This window comes from Babylonia areolata, chromosome 32 (assembly GCF_041734735.1).
Source record: "Babylonia areolata isolate BAREFJ2019XMU chromosome 32, ASM4173473v1, whole genome shotgun sequence".
Lineage (NCBI taxonomy): Eukaryota > Metazoa > Mollusca > Gastropoda > Neogastropoda > Buccinidae > Babylonia > Babylonia areolata.
The window spans coordinates 5610998-5633509 of NC_134907.1; positions in this window are offsets into that span (position 1 = coordinate 5610998).

Here is a 22512-nt window from a genome sequence, read left to right on the forward strand (position 1 = left end):
AATTATATGCAAACTGACACAGTATTTGCAGAGAAAATGGCAATGTTAAAGTTTTGTTGTTGCTTTTTACCGTCACAGCAGATTAATGATTGTGAAATTGAGGAAGGCGGCAGAATGGTTAAGACGCTCAGTTGCTGATACATGAGGGTCGGGGATCGAACCCTGTTCTCGCCCTTTCTCCCAAGTTTGACTGGGCTCATTCCAACTGCAAGGTCCAGGGTCAGAAAGAGCGGCTGTCGACAGTGGAGTGTTTCAATCTGGGTATGCGTAAACAGTGGATCCGAAGCCGATCGTAGAGAGCTAGATGTGAAGGCTGCCACAGAGTCAGGGAGGGGCAGATTTGTGAATACATTTATAAGATAGAGTGCAGATCTTGTACTTTATTCTGTGTGGGACAGGGAGCCAATAGAGATGTTGTAAAAGAGGAGTGATGTGCTCAGATCTTTTCTTTCTGAGAACAAGTCGAGCAGCAGAGTTTTGTATGCACTGAAGGAACTGAAAGGATGAAGCAGGCAAATCAGACAATAGAGAGTTGCAGCAGTCGAGGCGAGAAAGAATGAGAGAAACAAGTCTAGATGTTGCATCGGTGGACAGCTATTTCCGAATGGAACTGATGCGCCGTAATTGACAGCAGCAGGACTGACAGGTCTTGCTGATAAAGTTTTGCATGGACAGTGTGTTGTCAAGGACAACGCCGAAGTTCCTGACTGAGCTGGAAAGAGGGATGGATGTACTGCCAAGATTTCATGGACTTCTGTTTCAGTCAAGGGATTGAAGGAATGGAGAGGTGTGTCACTGAACTGAGTATCAGGAGAGGTAGGTAGGAAAGGTGTTTGATCCAAGCTGGTACGAATATTTTGGACTCTACCGAAAAAGAAAGAGAAGACATTTGGGAGTTCAGACATAGTGTAGGCAAAAGGAAAAGGTGTCCTTTTTGCAGTGTCAAGAAGATTTGACATAATTGAATAAAGAGATTTAGTGGATGTGGCATCGAGAACCTGAGAAGAAAAGAAGTTTGTCTTCGCTGATGAGATCATACATTTGACTTTGTTTATTTCTTTTCGGAAAATGTGTTGACCGCCATCGGCGTTCCATTAGGCGACGCTTGCGGTTTGCAAGGCGAATGTCTTGTGTGTGCCATGGGGCGGAAGGCCTGTCACGGCGGGTTGTGGGGGGTGCGTGTTCATCCAGCAGTTGCGAGAGGACAGTGTTTTAATGTGTAGACACGCCGGTACAGGAAGAAAGAAGAAGAAAATTTGGAAAGGCGTTCAGCAGCTTGGAAGAAAAAGTGTTAATATTGGTAGATGTTTTGGTTCTTGTTGGTTTTGAAGTGTTACACGATAAAATAACAGCAGAATGGTCAGAAGAAAGTTCGTCCATTACAGCCACTGATGCGATAATGGCATTCAAGTCGCGGGTGATGAGCCAGTCCAAGGTATGGCCAGATATGTGTGCTGGTTTTGTGACAAGCTGAGAGAGAGAATGATTGGACAGAGAGAGTCATAAACGTTTGACATCAGAAGACATTTGGTTGTGGAAATGAAAGTTGAAATCTCCGAGGATGAAGAGTTTACCAGAACGAATGCTGTAGTAATTTTCGTGAGAAAAAGAAGACGTTAGGTTGTTTTTACGACAAGAAGGAGGACCATAGAGACAACAGAAGATGATTGAGTGACCGGGGACATTCAGAGTAGCTTCGAGCATTTAAAAAGAATTGTGTGGAAAGGCGTTATTGTGCGAGAAGATTCCAAGATGTTTCTGTAGACGATGGCGATGCCACCTCCACGAGAAGGTCGAAGGAGTGACTTTGTTTTTGTAGCCAGGGAGGATCAGTTGTTTTAGATGGTCCTCCAATGGATCAATTGTAATGATTTCATGTTTCATCGTTAAACTGGTTAATTTGAATACCATTTTAAAGGTCACTTATAGACTGAAAATGTTAATCATCTGCTGGTAAGAAATAGTTGGGGGGGGGGGGGGGTAATTGCAATACAGAGACAGACAAACACAAACACAGAGCCACTCCAAGACAGACAGAATCAGATAGATACAGAGAAAGATATAGAAAAAGAAGAAAAAAATCGACAACGGAAAAAAAGACAGAGGCAGACTGAGGCAGTGGGCAAAGACACAGAGACAGTCAAGGAAAGACAGCTGGACAAAGGTCGTGGAAACAAAGACACAGAGACAGTCAAGGAAAGACAGCTGGACAAAGGTCGTGGAAACAAAGACACACAGTCAAGGAAAGAGAGCTGGACAAAGGTCGTGGAAACAAAGACACAGACACAGTCAAGGAAAGAGAGCTGGACAAAGGTCGTGGAAACAAAGACACACAGTCAAGGAAAGAGCTGGACAAAGGTCGTGGAAACAAAGACACAGAGACAGTCAAGGAAAGACAGCTGGACAAAGGTCGTGGAAACAAAGACACAGAGACAGTCAAGGAAAGAGAGCTGGACAAAGGTCGTGGAAACAAAGACACAGAGACAGTCAAGGAAAGACAGCTGGACAAAGGTCGTGGAAACAAAGACACAGAGACAGTCAAGGAAAGACAGCTGGACAAAGGTCGTGGAAACAAAGACACAGAGACAGTCAAGGAAAGACAGCTGGACAAAGGTCGTGGAAACAAAGACACAGAGACAGTCAAGGAAAGACAGCTGGACAAAGGTCGTGGAAGCAAAGACACAGAGACAGTCAAGGAAAGACAGCTGGACAAAGGTCGTGGAAACAAAGACACAGAGACAGTCAAGGAAAGAGAGCTGGACAAAGGTCGTGGAAACAAAGACACAGAGACAGTCAAGGAAAGAGCTGGACAAAGGTCGTGGAAACAAAGACACAGAGACAGTCAAGGAAAGACAGCTGGACAAAGGTCGTGGAAACAAAGACACAGAGACAGTCAAGGAAAGAGAGCTGGACAAAGGTCGTGGAAACAAAGACACAGAGACAGTCAAGGAAAGAGAGCTGGACAAAGGTCGTGGAAACAAAGACACAGAGACAGTCAAGGAAAGACAGCTGGACAAAGGTCGTGGAAACAAAGACACAGAGAGAGTCAAGGAAAGACAGCTGGACGAAGGCCGTGGAAACAAAGACACAAAGAGAGTCAAGGAAAGACAGCTGGACAAAGGTCGTGGAAACAAAGACACAGAGAGAGTCAAGGAAAGACAGCTGGACAAAGGTCGTGGAAACAAAGACACAGATACAGTCAAGGAAAGACAGCTGGACAAAGGTCGTGGAAACAAAGACACAGAGACAGTCAAGGAAAGACAGCTGGACAAAGGTCGTGGAAACAAAGACACAGAGACGGTCAAGGAAAGACAGCTGGACAAAGGTCGTGGAAACAAAGACACAGAGACAGTCAATGAAAGACAGCTGGACAAAGGTTGTGGAAACAAAGACACAGAGACAGTCAAGGAAAGACAGCTGGACAAAGGTCGTGGAAACAAAGACACAGAGACAGTCAAGGAAAGACAGCTGGACAAAGGTCGTGGAAACAAAGACACAGAGACAGTCAAGGAAAGACAGCTGGACAAAGGTCGTGGAAACAAAGACACAGAGACAGTCAAGGAAAGAGAGCTGGACAAAGGTCGTGGAAACAAAGACACAGAGACAGTCAAGGAAAGACAGCTGGACAAAGGTCGTGGAAACAAAGACACAGAGACAGTCAAGGAAAGAGCTGGACAAAGGTCGTGGAAACAAAGACACAGAGACAGTCAAAGAAAGACAGCTGGACAAAGGTCGTGGAAACAAAGACACAGATAGAGTCAAGGAAAGACAGCTGGACAAAGGTCGTGGAAACAAAGACACAGAGACGGTCAAGGAAAGAGAGCTGGACAAAGGTCGTGGAAACAAAGACACAGAGACAGTCAAGGAAAGACAGCTGGACAAAGGTCGTGGAAACAAAGACACAGAGACAGTCAAGGAAAGAGAGCTGGACAAAGGTCGTGGAAACAAAGACACAGAGACAGTCAAGGAAAGACAGCTGGACAAAGGTCGTGGAAACAAACAGAGGAAAAGAAACAGAAGGGGAGAGACAGACAGAAACAATGAGACAGAGAGAAAGGAGACATAAGAGAGAGAGAGAGAGAGAGAGAGAGAGAGACGAACAGACGCGTGAACACAGCGACGCTTTTGGAAACAACGAGACAACGAGCCAGAATAGACGCAGGCAGACAAGACACACAGAGACACAGAGACTGACAGCAGACATCAAAGCTTGGTTCTGTCCAAGCGACGTGACCTGATAACGATTCGGACTGATCCACGGATGGAATGATCGATAGCTCCAGAGGTTAGTATCCTGGACAAGGAATCTGAAAATCCCACAGTCATCGGGTCATTCTGCTTTAACACTTCCCAAGAGAAATTTGCTCCCCAGTACAATTCTCGTATACAGGAGTCATCTTCCCTTACGAGGATTTTACTCCCTGTTCGAGAAAGTTACCAATTCCAACCCAGACTCCCTCTCGTCACACGAAGAAAAAGTATTTGTTGTAAAAAATTTACTCCTATGAGAAAAAAACAAAACCTCTCTCTCTCTCTCTCTCTCTCTCTCTCTCTGAGCAAAACTGGCATTCAGAGATAGAGAGTGATGATAAAATTAATATAGACGGTTTAATTCTTTCAAAAGTGTTTTCCAGGCAGAGAAGTATTTGACTTGTGTCACAAACAAGTGGCACAGAGATCACCTTGTAAGATTCCGTCTCAGAGTTAGTGGTCTTAAAAATTGTAAAAACTGGCTCTTAGCTGACAATGAAAACCAGTCAGATGTTAATCGTCCATCATGTGAAAATGGATCGGAAGATGAAGTTCACTTTTTGCTTTACTGTACGGCTTACAACGACATCAGGGAAAAATAAACACTTAAAACTGGACACGTCCACCGGTGTTCCTGATCAAAACAGTATGGCGAACATTCTTTCATGAAATAATGAATGTGTTCCAAACGAACTAGCGAAATTCATTGCAAAAGCAGTGCAAATCAGAAAAAAAAGAAAATGGAAACAATGAATCTTGCAATTCGTTTCAATATGATCCTCTGACCGTGTGTGTGTGTGTGTGTGTGTGTGTGTGTGTGTGTGTGTGTGTGTGTGTGTGTGTGTGTGCGTGAGAGAGAGAGAGAGAGAGGGTGATGGGGGTCGTGTGTGTGTGTGTGTGTGTGTGTGTGTGTGTGTGTAAACTAGGGGAGGGATGTGGATGGATAGGAACGGTTGCGTCCTGAGGCTCGCGACCTTGCACGAAAGTGAGCGTGCGTGACCGAATTCATATTTGATTGTAATCACGCGTGCGTTTCTGTGTTTGCAGTGACCATGCAAATTATTTGAGATGTGTTGACAAGTATTGCTTATTCTTTCTCTTCCCCTTGTCTGAAGGGCGTTGTGACGCTGAATGGACATTAAAAACTTTGTCACTGTCATTCTCTTCTCTGTCTCTCCTCTCACTTCAATGCGGTATAACTACTTCTTACCACATGTGCATGATACATGTGTGTAATGTTTCAATACCCCCAGTTGGTTCAATTAATACACCTCGCCCTTGTACCGGCCCTTCGCACTGTTGTGTGCTGCCTGCAATAACATCTGTCTGGAAGTCGTTCCCAGATGGGTTTCCGAAGTTATGACTTGTTCATTCCTGGGCAATAATTGTAGTGTTATTGGAGTATTGTTGTAGTGTTATTGGAGTATTATCATGCACGCTGACAGGACTTACGATTCCGTTATCGTAGCGTGCTGGTGGAACGAGGGCTTTGAACTGATGTTGTATCAAAGATATAGCGTCTCACATAATTATAACAGTCACACTAACAGACAGGCACGTATATAAATTGACAGGCAGATAGAGCCAAAGAGGTTGCAAACAGAGCGGTTTTTTGGTTTTTTTCGTGTTTTTTTTTTCATTTGCTGCCCCATCATCTGCGCCGTTTCAGGGGCATTACTCCCACGCCGCTCATTCCGAATCGCCCATGCACAGCCACATCCTGGTTCGTCTGTCGCAGTCCCAGCGCCAGCAGTCCACAGGGAACCATCGACGTTAGGTCGCCCGGAGGCCGCACACGAGAAGAGACCCAGCATTACTGTTGAGTCACTTTGATGGTGTTCAGTGGTGCTTGCACTGATTTAACCTACTTAAGACGCCACCTCCTAAGGCCCCTACTGATGACTTGGTCACGGACAGTGAGTGCCCACCCTCCTCCCCCCAGGAAGAGTAGATGGCGATGATGATGATGATGATGATGATGACGATGTTGCCATGGAGGTCCATTTAGGTTTGCGACTACGTGGCAAGGCTGTACTCTACGCTTCCCGTCATAATGATATCCCGGCGTCAACCAGGCCCGAGAGATACAGATACTTGAAGTGTTGGTATAAAAAAGGAAGAAAAAAAGAACAGAACACCGAAAGACCCATCCGTGAAGTGGATGACACTCGACTGAGTGGTCCCAGTCTTCCCATTTACGCCCGTAGCACACTCAACTCTGGCTAGGAGCCGGACACCGGCTGAAAAAAAACAACAACCTCCACTGGGAATCGAACCTGGGTCCTCCCGGCCGTCAGTCCGTGACGCTAGCCACTTTGCCACGGCGGCTGGTGAGAACACATGTTTATTAACACACACACACACACACACACACACCAACAAACACGCGCGTGCGCACCGAAGACATTCTCACTGCCTGTCTGCCTCCCTCTGTCTTTTGATTTGTTTTGTTTGTCTTTGCTCAGAGGGATGGGTGTATAATTGATAGATACACAAATAAACATATAAACTGGTATACAGATCATATCTAAACAGAACTAGAAAAGAAAATAATAACATATCATCTTTCTTTTTTTTCTCTTCTTTTTTCCTTCTTCTTTTTTGTTGTGCGTTCTCTCCCTTTCCCTTTACACACACACACACACACACACACACTTCAGACGGTACTCCGAATTCGTGTGAGAGCTTGACACCCAATCTGTGTGAGTCCTGTTCACAGAACGAGAAAGTATTTTCCTTTGCCCTGGGTAACCAGGAACGGCAGGACTGATGGGGTCTGCACAAAGGGCGAAACATCTCCCTTCCTCAGGTTCCATTCACAGCGCAAAGTTCTCCAGGACTCCCTGAAGGGGTGGAGGGCTCTCACTGGAAATAAGCACAACTGCTTCCTTTTGCCTCTCTCTCTCTATAGCCGTAAGCAGCTGTCCCCAGCTTATACACCCAGACAGATGAAAACGATTATCTCTCTTTTCCTTTGGGTGTGTTGGTTGATCAATAGTCTCCGAAGAACTTCGTCTTAAGCGATAAGACATTAAAGTTGAAGGTCATGGCGACCAGGCTCAACAGAAGTGAATTGTGTGTGTGTGTGTGTGTGTGTGTGTGTGTGTGTGTGTGTGTGTGTGTGTGTGTGTGTGTGTGTGTGTGTAGAAATATGTAGAATGACAATGAATTCCCATATTTCAGTTATCTGTACGAAGCACGTAACATCTTAACATATCTCTTCTGGATATGTTTCTGCGTCTGGCTTTGTTTCTCTTATTCATGTGTGCACTAGTAGATATGTAGCTGAAATAAATAGTAAATAGTCGATGGAAGTCGCCTTATCTCGTGTGTGTGTGTGTGTGTGTGTGTGTGTGTGTGTGTGTGTGTGTGTTATGTATGCATATATGAATGTATGTCGTTGTTTTTCTCCTCACCCGTTGATGGTGACAGATGTTCCCCTCTATCGGTTTTGGATCTTTTTGCAGCTTTGCTATCGATCACGGCATCCTTCCATCTTGACTTCAACGCCCTTTTGGCATTCCTTCTTCCTTTCTCTTGTATAAACTTTTTTTTAAAATTCAAGTTTAACATTATTTAAGACATACAGACATACAAAAATGATATTTGTAATTACTGTTAATATTATTTTTTATTATGTATTTTAAAAAAACTAAAATCAGGAAAACAACACACGACATTGTTTTATACAGACACACACAAAAATCAGAAAGAAAAAAAAGGTATACGCACTACATAAAAAATCAGCAAAAAGAAACAAACAAACGTTACATTCGTGGTTGTCTTTCCTTTCTTCTTCTTCTTCTTCTTCTCTCTCTCTCTCTCTCTCTCTCTCTCTCTCTCTCTCTCTCTCTCTCTCTCTCTCTCTCTCTGTGTAAACACTGACAGTTATGATGACATTTACAAATTTTGTTATCACCCCTTGTTGATATGGGGCTGTGGCCTTCTATGCATTGATCATCTCAGTCTCAGTCTCTCCCCCCCCCCAACACCCCACCCCCCCCCCCCGCCCTCTCTCTCTCTCTTTCATTTTACCCAGCATTGTTGGCACATATGAAAACAACAGCAACAACAACAACAACAACAAAAACACATCCATTAAGACATTTGAGCAAATACATCAAGTCCAGTGTCGAGATCAGTGTATTGTGACACAACCTGTAACCAGTTCGTATAAGTATCTCAATGAGCATCATTAAATTCCACAAAGTTTGTGGGACTACGTAAAGTAGGTATGCATCAACTACACTATGTGGCACATTACACAGTTTCAGTTTTAGTTTTAGTAGCTCAAGGAGGTGTCACTGCGTTCAGACAAATCCATATACGCTACACCACATCTGCCAAGCAGATGCCTGACCAGCAGCGTAACCCAACGCGCTTAGTCAGGCCTTGAGAAAAAAAAGGTGAATAAATAATAGATAAGCGTACATAAATAAGTAAATAAATAAATAAATAATAATTATAATATAAAAAGGTAGTAGTAGTTGTAGTAATAATAATAATAATAATAATAATAAATTAATAAATAAATAGATAAATGAATAAATAAGACAACAATGATGATAAATTACATTACACAGAGCATGTGGAGTGATGGCCTAGAGGTAACGCGTCCGCCTAGGAAGCGAGAGAATCTGAGCGCGCTGGTTCGAATCACGGCTCAGCCGCCGATATTTTCTCCCCCTCCACTAGACCTTGAGTGGTGGTCTGGACGCTAGTCATTCGGATGAGATGATAAATCGAGGTCCCGTGTGCAGCATGCACTTAGCGCACGTAAAAGAACCCACGGCAACAAAAGGGTTGTTCCTGGCAAAATTCTGTAGAAAAATCCACTTCGATAGGAAAAGCAAATAAAACTACACGCAGGAAAAAATACAAAAAAAATGGGTGGCGCTGTAGTATAGCGACGCGCTCTCCCTGGGCAGAGCAGCCCGAATTTCACACAGAGAAATCTGTTGTGATAAAAAGAAATACAAATACAAATACCACACAGATCCAATACACACCACTACTGTCCTGGCCCTTACAAGACAGCACAGCGTTTCTATGCGCCGTTGCCTTCCATCATAAAAATGTATGGGTACCATTTTCTAGTATATGCCATGGACATCCTTTCCATCGAGTGTACACATTTTTCGGCTTTATATATGTTTCTTAGTTCTGTTAGGAAGTACTTTATACATGATTTGATTTTACCTAAAATGTTTCGCCACTAGAATGATATAGTCAAATATTTCATATCTTCTTGTGAGCTCATCATTGCCATATAATACTAATTCTGTATTCAGCTTTGCATTTGCACAATTTTCACACTTTAAAATGATTAAATGAACAGTACCATAAGAAGTGTTCAACTGGGTCTTTTTCACTTTTACAGAAGCCAGAATAAAACGGGCACAGGACCAGAGCCACTCCACCCCCTTATGAGAACTGAACATGGTGTCATTTCTCTTCTTCTCTGATTTAGGTAACAAAAGAATTGGAGAAACGGGCATAGGGCCAGAATCCCCCCCCCATCCCCACCTCCCCCCTCCTGTAAACTTAACAGTCTTGGTATAAGGCCAGGAATTATTTCTGATCATAGTCTGAGAAGATGGGGTGGGGGGGGGGGGAGTTAGGGGGGTGGGGGGGGGGATAAAACGGGCATAGGGCCAGAATCACTCCCCCCCCCCCCCCCACATCCCCCCTCTCCCGCTCCCAATGAGAACAGAACATTGTGTCTTCTCTTCTCTGATTTGGTGACAGAAGAAATGGAGGCATAGTGGGGACAGGGGTGGTGGTGGTGGTGGTGGTGTTGAAACAGGCAGAAGGCCAGAATCACTCCCCCCTCCTCATGAGAACTGAACAGTGGGCTGATATTGTATATGGTATAACTGACTCAGTACGGCCAGTCCTCTCTTCTCTACACAGACCCCTCGGATGTCCAGTGGGTGTCTGAATGACCCAACCTTTAGCTTCTGTCGTCAGAATTGTGGTATTCTTTGTCAACATTCACCTCTTCAGTATAAGAGCCTTCTGCTTGCAATATTGTGATGGTGGTAATTGGGCTGAAACGCTGTTAACGTCGTCTCTTTCGCCGTTCGTATGGAGAGAGATAAGAACAGAATTTCTTCACTTGTCTTCTCTGATTTTGGAAACAGATGACTTGGAGGCGTGGGGGTTGGGGGTTAAAAAGGGCATGGATCCAGAATCGCTCCCCCACCACTTTTATGACTGTATTAGGCCCGATTCGTTCCGTGTCTGCTGTTAGCAATTGGAGTGGGGGAAGGGTATGGGGCATAGGTCCAGAATAACTCCCCTCCTCTTCTGTGGAAATAGTATGGAGTTAACGTGGACATAAGGCCAGATTCACTCCCATCCACGCGTAAACAGGGGTGGGGTGTGTGTGTGTGTGTGTGTGTGTGTGTGGCGGGGGGTAGGGGTGGGGTGATTCTGGAACAGGGGTGGAGTGATTCTAGACTGTTATAAAACAACTCCGTGGGGGTGCGTTTAGGCACGTGCCCATAATTTCCCCCGGGGAGTGGTTTCGGAACAGGGAGTGATTTTAACACATTGAATGGGGTTCGTTGGATTTGAGGTAGTTGATTCCGCAGTTGTGGCAAAAACATCAGTTGTTGTTGTTGTTGTTGTTTTGTTGTTTTCAAAAGATGATAAGTAGTCCTGCAGGGATTTCCGTATCTTGTTGAATGTGTGGCTGCGTTGTTTCCCAGCTTGGAGGCAGTACGACCTCCCAAGTCTTTTCATGACGGAATCCATCAATAATTTCAATAAGTCCTCGTGATCATCCGTGTTCCTTCTGGAACGTTTTTCATTAGCTTGCTTGACATTTACGTCCTTCGCGGACTTTTCGTCATGGACTGACTTGACGTCACTGTTCTGCAGCTGTTGGTGCCGTGTTTCACTCACTTGTTCTGTTGGAGATGATGGCCTTTCCTTTCAATGATGGTGTTTTCTTTGGGTTGTTTTCCCTGGACTTGATCTGTTTTGTTGCTTCAGCGTGGTTCAGCTGTCGGGCAGGATTCATTCTGAGTTTCTTTGGTAACCATAGAAACAGTTCTTGTCAGGATTTGTTTCTTCTTCTTTTTCTTTTTGTTTTACAATCTGAGCATTCACAATCTTTTCCAGCGAGGAGATACGGCTGCTTTAGATCTAACAGAGCATCGGTTATTTCCATGTCTGCTGCGATCGAAGAAACCGCCTCGCCTTTTTTGACATGGTTTGGATGCCCCGTCGTACTTGGCAACCCTGTTTTAGGACAGTTGTCGGTGCTCCTTTTTTGCAGGGCTGCCGCCTGCTATCGTTTGTCTCACGATCGTACAGATTGACGTTGAGGCCACACGAGCACTGCCGCTTCTTGATCGCGCCTTCTGCTCTTTGATTTAGTTGCGTCGAGTCCTGCACAGTTCCGTTCAGTCGCTGGCACTCTCCGCCTTGTTGCTGTGTATGTATGTGACGGGCGCAGTAGCCGAGTGGTTAAAGCGTTGGACTGTCAATCTGAGGGTCCTGGGTTCGAATCACGGTGACGGCGCCTGGTGGGTAAAGGGTGGAGATTTTTACGATCTCCCAGGTCAACATATGTGCAGACCTGCTAGTGCCTGAACCCCCTTCGTGTGTATATGCAAGCAGAAGATCAAATACGCACGTTAAAGATCCTGTAATCCATGTCAGCGTTCGGTGGGTTATGGAAACAAGAACAAACCCAGCATGCACATCCCCGAAAACGGAGTATGGCCGCCTACATGGCGAGGTAAAAACGGTCATACACGTAAAAGCCCAGTCGTGTACATACGAGTGAACGCAGAAGAAAAAGAAGCTGTGTATGTACTCGCACTCACACCCTCATTACTAGCGACCTCTTCTACAGAGATCCTTTTATTTTTTTTCTTCAGCGGTTAACCAGTGTCGTTCATATCTTCAACGTCTGAAGGGAGTCCTACGATAGCTTTGGTGTGGAAGACCCAGTCCTGGAGAGCGGGTGTCAACTTTAACCTGGTCATCAGATGTAGTGACGTGTTGGGGAAAAGTTTGGGCTATCATGTAGAGACCACCCCATCTTTATATTCAAATACTTGTAAGTATCACGAGTTTCGGACAAGAAACCAGAAACATTTGCTTGAAAAAGGTTTGTTTTTTGTTTTTTTTGTTTTTCTTTAAGAGCACAGAGACTGGAAGGCCCTTTGCAAACAAGTTATTTTGATAAAATACTTCTCTTTTTTTGTATGCTGCTTTTCATTGTTCACCAATCCCCTGCCCAACCCAGAGAATAAGTTGATAGGCAGCGTTGGGGCATTCCTTGGGTTGGGGGTGGGAGTGGGGGGTGGGGGTCCTTTCTGTCTTGATAGCTGGGCCCCTCTTTTGCACCCCTCATTATCTGTCATGTAAGGTCGTGTTTATTCTTTTTTGGTGTACCAGCGCGTGTGCATAGATATGTGTTGTGAACTGTGCACGTGTTTCTCTTGCAACACGATGTTAGTCACTTCCTCGGACACATCGAGCTGTGCTTGTTCCCCCGAAGAAGGTCTTGGGTAGGTAACAACATTGTGCGTGCGTGCGTGTGTGTGTGTGTGTGGTTGGTTGTTCATATCTTCAATTTGTAGTATTGTCTTGTTGTTTGTTTAATGTGGAGAGGTATTATTATGCACTATTATGTATATGTTGTTTCATGCGAGGCGCATAGATCCCATTTTTGCGGAGGGGTAATGGCGCCATATAAGCACTGTGTATTATACACTTAACAGCTGCGTTACAGTGGATTGACGTGACCCTCGTAACGTGTAAACAAATCATCCCTTATGAGGAAGGAACGAGACTTCCGAAAAGTTGGAATACATGTTAGATTGATGTTTTTTCTTCTCTCTCTCTCTCTCTCTCTCTCTCTCTCTCTCTCTGTCTGTCTGTCTGTCTGTCTCTCTCTCTTTGTCTGTCTGTCTCTCTGTCTGTGTCTCTGTCTGTCTCTGTCTCCGTATCTCTCTCTCTCTCTCTGTCTGTCTCTCTGTCCGTGACTCTGTCTCTCTGCCTCTGTATCTCTCTCTCTCTCTCTCTCTGTTTCTCTGTCCGTGACTCTGTCTGTCTGTCTCTCTCTCTCTCTCTCTGTATGGAGTGGATGGACAGACTGAAAACAGTGGCACCTCACGGGCTGAACATTCGGGACAAATAGCCATTAAAGGGGGTTCCTGCGGTTGCGTTTCCTCACCATGGTAGGAAAGATTCTGCCACCTGCCCCGGCCTTTGTGGGGTGGCGATGACAACGATACCACATTGCCTGTCTCAGTGTCTGCTGTCTGTCTGTCTCTCCCCCTCTCTCCTTCTTTCTCTCCCCCCTCCCTCTCTCTGTCTGTCTGTCTGTCTCTCCCCCTCTCTCCTTCTTTCTCTCCCCCTCCCTCCCTCTCTGTGTCTGTCTGTCTGTCTGTCTGTCTGTCTGTCTGTCTCTCCCCCTCTCTCCTCCTTTCTCTTCCCCCCTCCCTCTCTGTGTCTGTCTGTCTGTCTGTCTGTCTGTCTGTCTCTCCCCCTCTCTCCTTCTTTCTCTTCCCCCCTCCCTCTCTCTCTGTCTGACTGTCTCTCTCCTCTCTCTCAGTCTCTTCTCCCTCCCTAACCCTCCCTCCCTCTCTTTTTCTCTCTCGTGCTATTATCTGCCTGCCTATTTTTCTTGACCCCTCTCTTGCCTTGTCTCTGACTACTTTACTCACCAGCCTCTCTTCCTCTTCTCAATAGCAACACTGTGCTATTCATGTTGCATACTGTGGGTGCAGTTGTTGTTTTTTTTAATGAACTTTGTTCACTTATTTGTTTTTTTGTGATTTAAATTCTTCTTTTTGCACTTATTGAATGTTGGTGTGTGTGTTGCATTTTGACATACAAGTAAACGCCCATGATAAAGACCAGTGGTCGAAACCGGTCGGGCATCAAAGAAACTTTTGTTGTCTTCCTTTTTTTCTATTGTTATACACACACACACACACACACACACACACACACACACACACACACACATATATATATATATATATATATATATATATATATATATATATGTATGTATGTATGTATGCGGGATGGGTGTTGGGTGTAATGTGAGAGATGGGGAATGTAGATTCTGTGTGTGTGTGTGTGTGTGTGGTTGGGGCTCATGTGCTTTTATGTGTATTGCGTTTTGAAAAAAAATGGCGTGTGCGAGTGCATGTGTGTGAATGTATCTGGGTGTGGGTGTGAGTGCGTGCGTGTGTATTTATTTATTCCTTTATCTTATTTTACTTCATTTCAATTTATCCTCTCTCATGGCCTGACTAAACGCCTGGGGCAGTGGTGCAGGTCAGGCATCCGCTAAGCAGATGTGGTGAAACGTATATGGATTTTTCCGAACGCAATGGCGCCTCCTTGAGTAACCGAACAGAGCTTTCTCCCGCCAGGGGGTTGGGGGCGATTGTACATTATGATACAGATGACAGACAGTCAGCTCTCGACAGCCAGAGAAAATTTTTTACGATTGATCAGGTCTCAGACGTAAACGTCACACAAGTCTATATGGTTACAAAGTCTGCTTCTAAAAGTCTCTCCCCGCCCCCTCCGACCCCCTCCCCGCTACCGCGCCCCGCATCCCACACCTCCCACATTCATCTGATCCCTCAATACTTCCTGTACCTCTCTCTTCCCCCTCAACTCTGTGTCTGTCTCTATGGCTGTGCCTTCATGGCTTTGTTCCTCGGTCTCTCTTCCAACAATCCAAACAGCCCAGCACACAGGCACACGTTAAAAAAGGAAGAAAAAAAAAACAGAAAGAAAGAAAAGAAAAAAAAAGCTCCAGGAACGGCAAGGAGTGGAAATTGCACGGAGAGCAGGGAACCCAGTTCTCCACGTGTTTCCATTGGAATAGGAAGTGGACCTTTGTCTGATATTGGATCAGGGGTTACTCCGGGGTCTGTTGTCTTTCCTCTGTATTCATGAAACCTTAATCACTCTGTCCGTCAGTCTGTATATGTCTGTGTGTATGTCGTTTGGTTGTCTGTTTACCTGTCTGTCTTTGCATCTGTCTGTCTGTCTCTGCCCCTGTCTGTATACTAATTCTATCTACAAGTCTGTGGTGTGGTTTTTTTTTTTCCGTTGACGATAAAATCTACAAATTGCTTGACCCCTGTGTCAAAAGACCTTTTTGGCAATGGCAATAAATATTTCAAGTGTTCAATTATCTTCATGCCTGTCTGCCTCTGTTTGATTATCTCTATTTTTCTGTCTGTCCATGACTGTCTGTCTCTCTGTCTGCCACCCCCCTCTGTCCCTCTGTCTTTCTGTCTCTCTGTCTGCCACCCCCCTCTGTCCCTCTGTCTTTCTGTCTCTCTGTCTGCCATCCCTCTCTGTCCCTGACTGTCTGTCTCTCTGTCTGCCATCCCTCTCTGTCCCTCTGTCTTTCTGTCTCTCTGTCTGCCACCCCCCTCTGTCCCTCTGTCTTTCTGTCTCTCTGTCTGCCATCCCTCTCTGCCCCTGACTGTCTGTCTCTGTCTGCCATCCCTCTCTGTCCCTCTGTCTTTCTGTCTGCCATCCCTCTCTGTCCCTGTGTCTCTCTGTTTGCCACACCTCTCTGTCCATGACTGTCTCTCTGTCTGCCATCCCTCTCTGTCCATGACTGTCTGTCTCTGTCTGCCATCCCTCTCTGTCCATGACTGTCTGTCTCTCTGTCTGCCATCCCTCTCTGTCCATGTCTTTCTGTCTCTCTGTCTGCCATCCCTCTCTGTCCCTCTGTCTCTCTGTCTGCCATCCCTCTCTGTCTTTCTGTCTCTCTGTCTGCCATCCCTCTCTGTCTCTCAGTCTGTCATCCCTCTCTGTCCCTCTTTCCTTCTGTCTTTCTGTCTCTCTGTCTGCCATCCCTCTCCGTCCCTCTGTCTTTCTGTCTGTCATCCCTCTCTGTCCATGACTGTCTCTCTGTCTGCCACCCCTGTCTGTCTCTTTGTCTTTCTGTCTCTCTGTCTCTCACTTTCTCATACTGTGTCTTTCTTTCTTTTTTTTTTTGTCTTTTTTTTGTCTTCTTTTTTTTTTACTGCCCCATCATGTGCACCGTTTCAGTGGCATTACTCCCACGCCGCTCATTTAGATTCCCCCCTACACGGCCACACCTGGGTTCGTCCGTCAGAGTTCCAGCGTCGGCAGTCCGCAGTGAACCATCGATGTTAGGTCACACACCAGAGGAGACCCTGCACTGCTGCTGAGTCACATCGGTGGTGTTCAGTGGTGTCCGTGGAGGGACTTCCAGATTGCTGATGTTTTCATAGATGTCTATGAAGTGGTCTGCTGCTTTCTTTCCAGAGAGATAGTTTCCATTCTCTTGTATTGTTATTGTGGTGTGACTTGTTGTTTCGTTGCTGAGGGTTCTGGCCAGTTTCCACAGCTTGCTGCCATCCTTGTCGAGATTTAGGCTTTCAGTTTTCTGTTGTCAGCTTTTTCTTGCAGCTTGTGCGCAGGACAGCTTGTATCTGGCAGTTACTTCCTTCAGCGCTATGTTGTTCTCCAGTGATGGCTGCTTTTCTGCTCGGTCCCTGGCTTCCGTAACAGCATCTTCCAGATGCTGGAGTTCCTCCGTCCAGTAGCGCTTGTAGTCTTTGCGTGCTCCTCTTGGGATGGATTCTATAGCAGCTTTCAAGACAGCCTTTGTGAAGTCTTGAACCATCTTGTTTGAGTCCTTCTGCCTGATGTTGATTGGCTTTGTGTATGTATCTGTGAGGGTCTCAAAGAGAGTCCAGTCCGCATTTCTGTAATCCCAGCGGGGAAAACACTGTGCTTGAGGAGCCTGCAAGCTGAGGTTGATAGAGTTTTACGGGCTTGTGGTCACTTCCTCCAAGCTGGTTGAGGACTGTTCTTGTGGTCCTGCTTATTCGGCCAGGCAAGTCTGAATTATATCGCAGCTAACCCCCATATCTGAGGGCCGTTCCCATATCCGCCACCCGGGGACCCGCCGGGTTAGGGATGGTTGCCCCACTACTGAACTGGAAGCAGCCTGGTCCCGGACTTCATGCAGCTGATGGCTGGGGATGACCGCTGGTTAACTGATGATCACAGACATCCATGGTGTCATTAAACATTAGAGAAGGGGGAGGAGCAGACATTCAGACAGATTGAATGAGACAGGGACACAGAGAGACTGAGAACAAGACAAAGAAATGAAGTCAGAGAGAGAGAGGCGGGAAAGAGAGAGAGAGAGAGAGTGGGGGAGTGGAGGGGAAGAGGGGAGAGAGAGAGTGGGGGAGTGGAGGGGAAGAAGGGAAAGAGAGAGTGGGGGAGTGGAGGGGAAGAGGGGAGAGAGAGAGTGGGGGAGTGGAGGGGAAGAGGGGAGAGAGAGAGTGGGGGAATGGGGGGGAAGAAGGGAGAGAGAGTGGGGGAGTGGGGGGGAAGAGGGGAGAGAGAGAGTGGGGGGGGGGGGAAGAGGGGAGAGAGAGAGTGGGGGGAGTGGAGGGGAAGAGGGGAGAGAGAGAGAGTGGGGGAGTGGAGGGGAAGAGGGGAGAGAGAGAGTGGGGGAGTGGAGGGGAAGAGGGGAGAGAGAGAGTGGGGGAGTGGAGGGGAAGAGGGGAGAGAGAGAGAGTGGGGGAGTGGAGGGGAAGAGGGGAGAGAGAGAGTGGGGGAGTGGAGGGGAAGAGGGGAGAGAGAGAGTGGGGGAGTGGAGGGGAAGAAGGGAGAGAGAGAGTGGGGGGGAGTAGAGGGGAAGAGGGGAGAGAGAGAGTGGAGGGGAAGAGAGGAGAGAGAGAGTGGGGGAGTGGAGGGGAAGAAGGGAGAAAGAGAGTGGGGGAGTGGAGGGGAAGAAGGGAGAGAGAGAGTGGGGAGTGGGGGGGAAGAAGGGAGAGAGAGAGTGGGGGAGTGGAGGGGAAGAAGGGAGAGAGAGAGTGGGGGGGGAGTAGAGGGGAAGAGGGGAGAGAGAGAGTGGAGGGGAAGAGAGGAGAGAGAGAGTGGGGGAGTGGAGGGGAAGAAGGGAGAGAGAGAGTGGGGGAGTGGAGGGGAAGAGGGGAGAGAGAGAGTGGGGGAGTGGAGGGGAAGAGGGTAGAGAGAGAGTGGGGGGAAGAGGGGAGAGAGAGAGTGGGGGAGTGGAGGGGAAGAGGGTAGAGAGAGAGTGGAGGGGAAGAGGGGAGAGAGAGAGTGGGGGGTTGGATGGGAAGAGGGGAGAGAGAGAGTGGGGGGTTGGATGGGAAGAGGGGAGAGAGAGAGTGGGGGGTTGGATGGGAAGAGGGGAGAGAGAGAGTGGGGGAGTGGAGGGGAAGAGGGGAGAGAGAGAGTGGGGGGGAAGAGGGGTGAGAGAGAGTGGGGGAGTGGAGGGGAAGAGGGGAGAGAGAGAGTGGGGGAGTGGAGGGGAAGAGGGGAGAGAGAGAGTGGGGGAGTGGAGGGGAAGAGGGGAGAGAGAGAGTGGGGGAGTGGAGGGGAAGAGGGGAGAGAGAGAGTGGGGGGTTGGATGGGAAGAGGGGAGAGAGAGAGTGGGGAGTGGAGGGGAAGAGGGGAGAGAGAGAGTGGGAAGTGGAGGGGAAGAGGGGAGAGAGAGAGTGGGGGAGTGGAGGGGAAGAGGGGAGAGAGAGAGTGGGGAAGTGGAGGGGAAGAGGGGAGAGAGAGAGTGGGGGAGTGGAGGGGAAGAGGGGAGAGAGAGTGGGGGAGTGGAGGGGGGAAAGAGAGAGTGGGGGAGTGGAGGGGGGAGAGAGAGAGTGGGGGAGTGGAGGGGAAGAGGGGGAGAGAGAGAGTGGGGGAGTGGAGGGGAAGAGGGGAGAGAGAGAGTGGGGCAGTGGAGGGGAAGAAGGGAGAGAGAGAGTGGGGAGTGGGGGGGAAGAAGGGAGAGAGAGAGTGGGGGAGTGGAGGGGAAGAAGGGAGAGAGAGAGTGGGGGGGGGGAGTAGAGGGGAAGAGGGGAGAGAGAGAGTGGAGGGGAAGAGAGGAGAGAGAGAGTGGGGGAGTGGAGGGGAAGAGGGGAGAGAGATAGTGGTGGAGGGGAAGAGGGGAGAGAGAGAGTGGGGCAGTGGAGGGGAAGAGGGGAGAGAGAGAGTGGGGGAGAGGAGGGGAAGAGGGGAGAGAGAGAGTAGGGGGTGGAGGGGAAGAGGGGAGAGAGAGAGGGGGGGGGGGGGGTGGAGGGGAGAGAGAGAGTGGGGGAGTGGAGGGGAGAGAGAGAGTGGGGGAGTGGAGGGGAAGAGGGGAGGGAGAGAGTGGGGGAGTGGAGGGGAAGAGGGGAGAGAGAGAGTAGGGGGTGGAGGGGAAGAGGGGAGAGAGAGAGGGGGAGTGGGGGGGAAGAGGGGAGAGAGAGAGTGGGGGGTTGGAGGGGAGAGAGAGAGTGGGGGAGTGGAGGGGAAGAGGGGAGAGAGAGAGTGGTGGAGTGGAAGAAGGGAGAGAGAGAGTGGGGGAGTGGAGGGGAAGAGGGGAGAGAGAGTGGGGGAGTGGGGGGGAAGAGGGGAGAGAGAGAGTGGGGGGTTGGAGGGGAGAGAGAGAGTGGGGGAGTGGAGGGGAAGAGGGGAGAGAGAGAGTGGTGGAGTGGAAGAAGGGAGAGAGAGAGTGGGGGAGTGGAGGGGAAGAGGGGAGAGAGAGAGTGGTGGAGGGGAAGAAGGGAGAGAGAGAGTGGGGGAGTGGAGGGGAAGAGGGGAGAGAGAGAGTGGGGGAGTGCAGGGGAAGAGGGGAGAGAGAGAGTGGGGGGGGTTGGAGGGGAAGAGGGGAGAGAGAGTGGGGGAGTGGAGGGGAAGAGGGGAGAGAGAGTGGGGGGGTTGGAGGTGAGAGAGAGAGTGGGGAGTGGAGGTGAAGAGGGGAGAGAGAGAGTGGGGGGGGTTGGAGGGGAAGAGGGGAGAGAGAGTGGGGGAGTGGAGGGGAAGAGGGGAGAGAGAGAGTGGGGGGGTTGGAGGGGAAGAGGGGAGAGAGAGAGTGGGGGGGTTGGAGGGGAGAGAGAGAGTGGGGAGTGGAGGTGAAGAGGGGAGAGAGAGAGTGGGGGAGTGGAGGGGAAGAGGGGAGAGAGAGAGTGGGGGGGTGGAGGGGAAGAGGGGAGAGAGTGGGGGAGTGGAGGGGAAGAAGGGAGAGAGAGAGTGGGGAAAGTGGGGGGGAAGAGGGGAGAGAGAGAGTGGGGGGGTGGAGGGGAAGAGAGGGGAGAGAGATAGTGGGGGAGTGGAGGGGAAGAAGGGAGAGAGAGAGTGGGGGAGTGGGGGGGAAGAGGGGAGAGAGAGAGTGGGGGGTTGGAGGGGAGAGAGAGAGTGGGGGAGTGGAGGGGAGAGAGAGAGAGTGGGGGAGTGGAGGGGAAGAGGGGAGAGAGAGAGTGGGGGAGTGGAGGGGAAGAGCGGAGAGAGAGAGTGGAGGGGAAGAGGGGAGAGAGAGAGTGGGGAAGTGGAGGTGAAGAGGGGAGAGAGAGAGTGGAGGGGAAGAGGGGAGAGAGAGAGTGGGGCAGTGGAGGGGAAGAGAGGAGAGAGAGAGTGGAGGGTGGAGGGGAAGAGGGGAGAGAGAGAGTGGAGGGTGGAGGGGAAGAGGGGAGAGAGAGAGTGGGGGGTGGAGGGGAAGAGGGGAGAGAGAGAGTGGAGGGGAAGAGGGGAGAGAGAGAGTGGGGGAGTGGAGGGGAAGAGGGGAGAGAGAGAGTGGGGGGGTGGAGGGGAAGAGGGGAGAGAGAGAGTGGGGGGGTGGAAGGGAGAGAGAGAGTGGGGGAGTGGAGGGGAAGAGGGGAGAGAGGGAGTGGAGGGGAAGAGGGGAGAGAGAGAGTGGAGGAGTGGAGGGGGAGAGAGAGAGTGGGGGGAGTGGAGGGGAAGAGGGGAGAGAGAGAGTGGGGGAGTGGAGGGGAAGAGGGGAGAGAGAGAGTGGGGGAGTGGGGGGGAAGAGGGGAGAGAGAGAGTGGGAAGTGGAGGGGAAGAGGGGAGAGAGAGAGTGGGGGAGTGGGGGGGAAGAGGGGAGAGAGAGAGTGGGGGAGTGGAGGGGAAGAGGGGAGAGAGAGAGTGGGGGGGTGGAGGGGAAGAGGGGAGAGAGAGAGTGGGGGGGTGGAAGGGAGAGAGAGAGGGGGAGTGGAGGGGAAGAGGGGAGAGAGAGAGTGGGGGAGTGGGGGGGGAAGAGGGGAGAGAGAGAGTGGGGGAGTGGAGGGGAAGAGGGGAGAGAGAGAGTGGGGGGGTGGAGGGGAAGAGGGGAGAGAGAGAGTGGGGGGGTGGAAGGGAGAGAGAGAGTGGGGGAGTGGAGGGGAAGAGGGGAGAGAGGGAGTGGAGGGGAAGAGGGGAGAGAGAGAGTGGAGGAGTGGAGGGGGAGAGAGAGAGTGGGGGGAGTGGAGGGGAAGAGGGGAGAGAGAGAGTGGGGAAGTGGAGGGGAAGAGGGGAGAGAGAGAGTGGGGGGGTGGAGGGGAAGAGGGGAGAGAGAGAGTGGGGGGGTGGAAGGGAGAGAGAGAGTGGGGGAGTGGAGGGGAAGAGGGGAGAGAGGGAGTGGAGGGGAAGAGGGGAGAGAGAGAGTGGAGGAGTGGAGGGGGAGAGAGAGAGTGGGGGGAGTGGAGGGGAAGAGGGGAGAGAGAGAGTGGGGGAGTGGAGGGGAAGAGGGGAGAGAGAGAGTGGGGGAGTGGGGGGGAAGAGGGGAGAGAGAGAGTGGGAAGTGGAGGGGAAGAGGGGAGAGAGAGTGGGGGAGTGGAGGGGAGAGAGAGAGGGGGGGAGTGGATGGGAAGAGGGGAGAGAGAGAGTGGGGGAGTGGAGGGGAAGAGGGGAGAGAGAGAGTGGGGGAGTGGAGGGGAAGAGGGGAGAGAGAGAGTGGGGGAGTGGAGGGGAAGAGGGGAGAGAGAGAGTGGGGGAGTGGATGGGAAGAAGGGAGTGGGGGAGTGGAGGGGAAGAGGGGAGAGAGAGAGTGGGGCAGTGGAGGGGAAGAGGGGAGAGAGAGAGTGGGGGAGTGGAGGGGAGAGAGAGAGTGGGGGGAGTGGAGGGGAAGAGGGGAGAGAGAGAGTGGGGGGAGTGGAGGGGAAGAGGGGAGAGAGAGAGTGGGGCAGTGGAGGGGAAGAGGGGAGAGAGAGAGTGGGGGAGTGGAGGGGAGAGAGAGAGTGGGGGGAGTGGAGGGGAAGAGGGGAGAGAGAGAGTGGGGGAGTGGAGGGGAGAGAGAGAGTGGGGGGAGTGGAGTGGAGGGGGGAAAGAGAGAGTGGGGGAGTGGAGGGGGAGAGAGAGAGTGGGGGAGTGGAGGGGAAGAGGGGAGAGAGAGAGTGGGGGAGTGGAGGGGAAGAGGGGAGAGAGAGGGGGGGAGTGGAGGGGAAGAGGGGAGAGAGAGAGTGGAGGGGAAGAAGGGAGAGAGAGAGTGGGGGAGTGGAGGGGAAGAGGGGAGAGAGA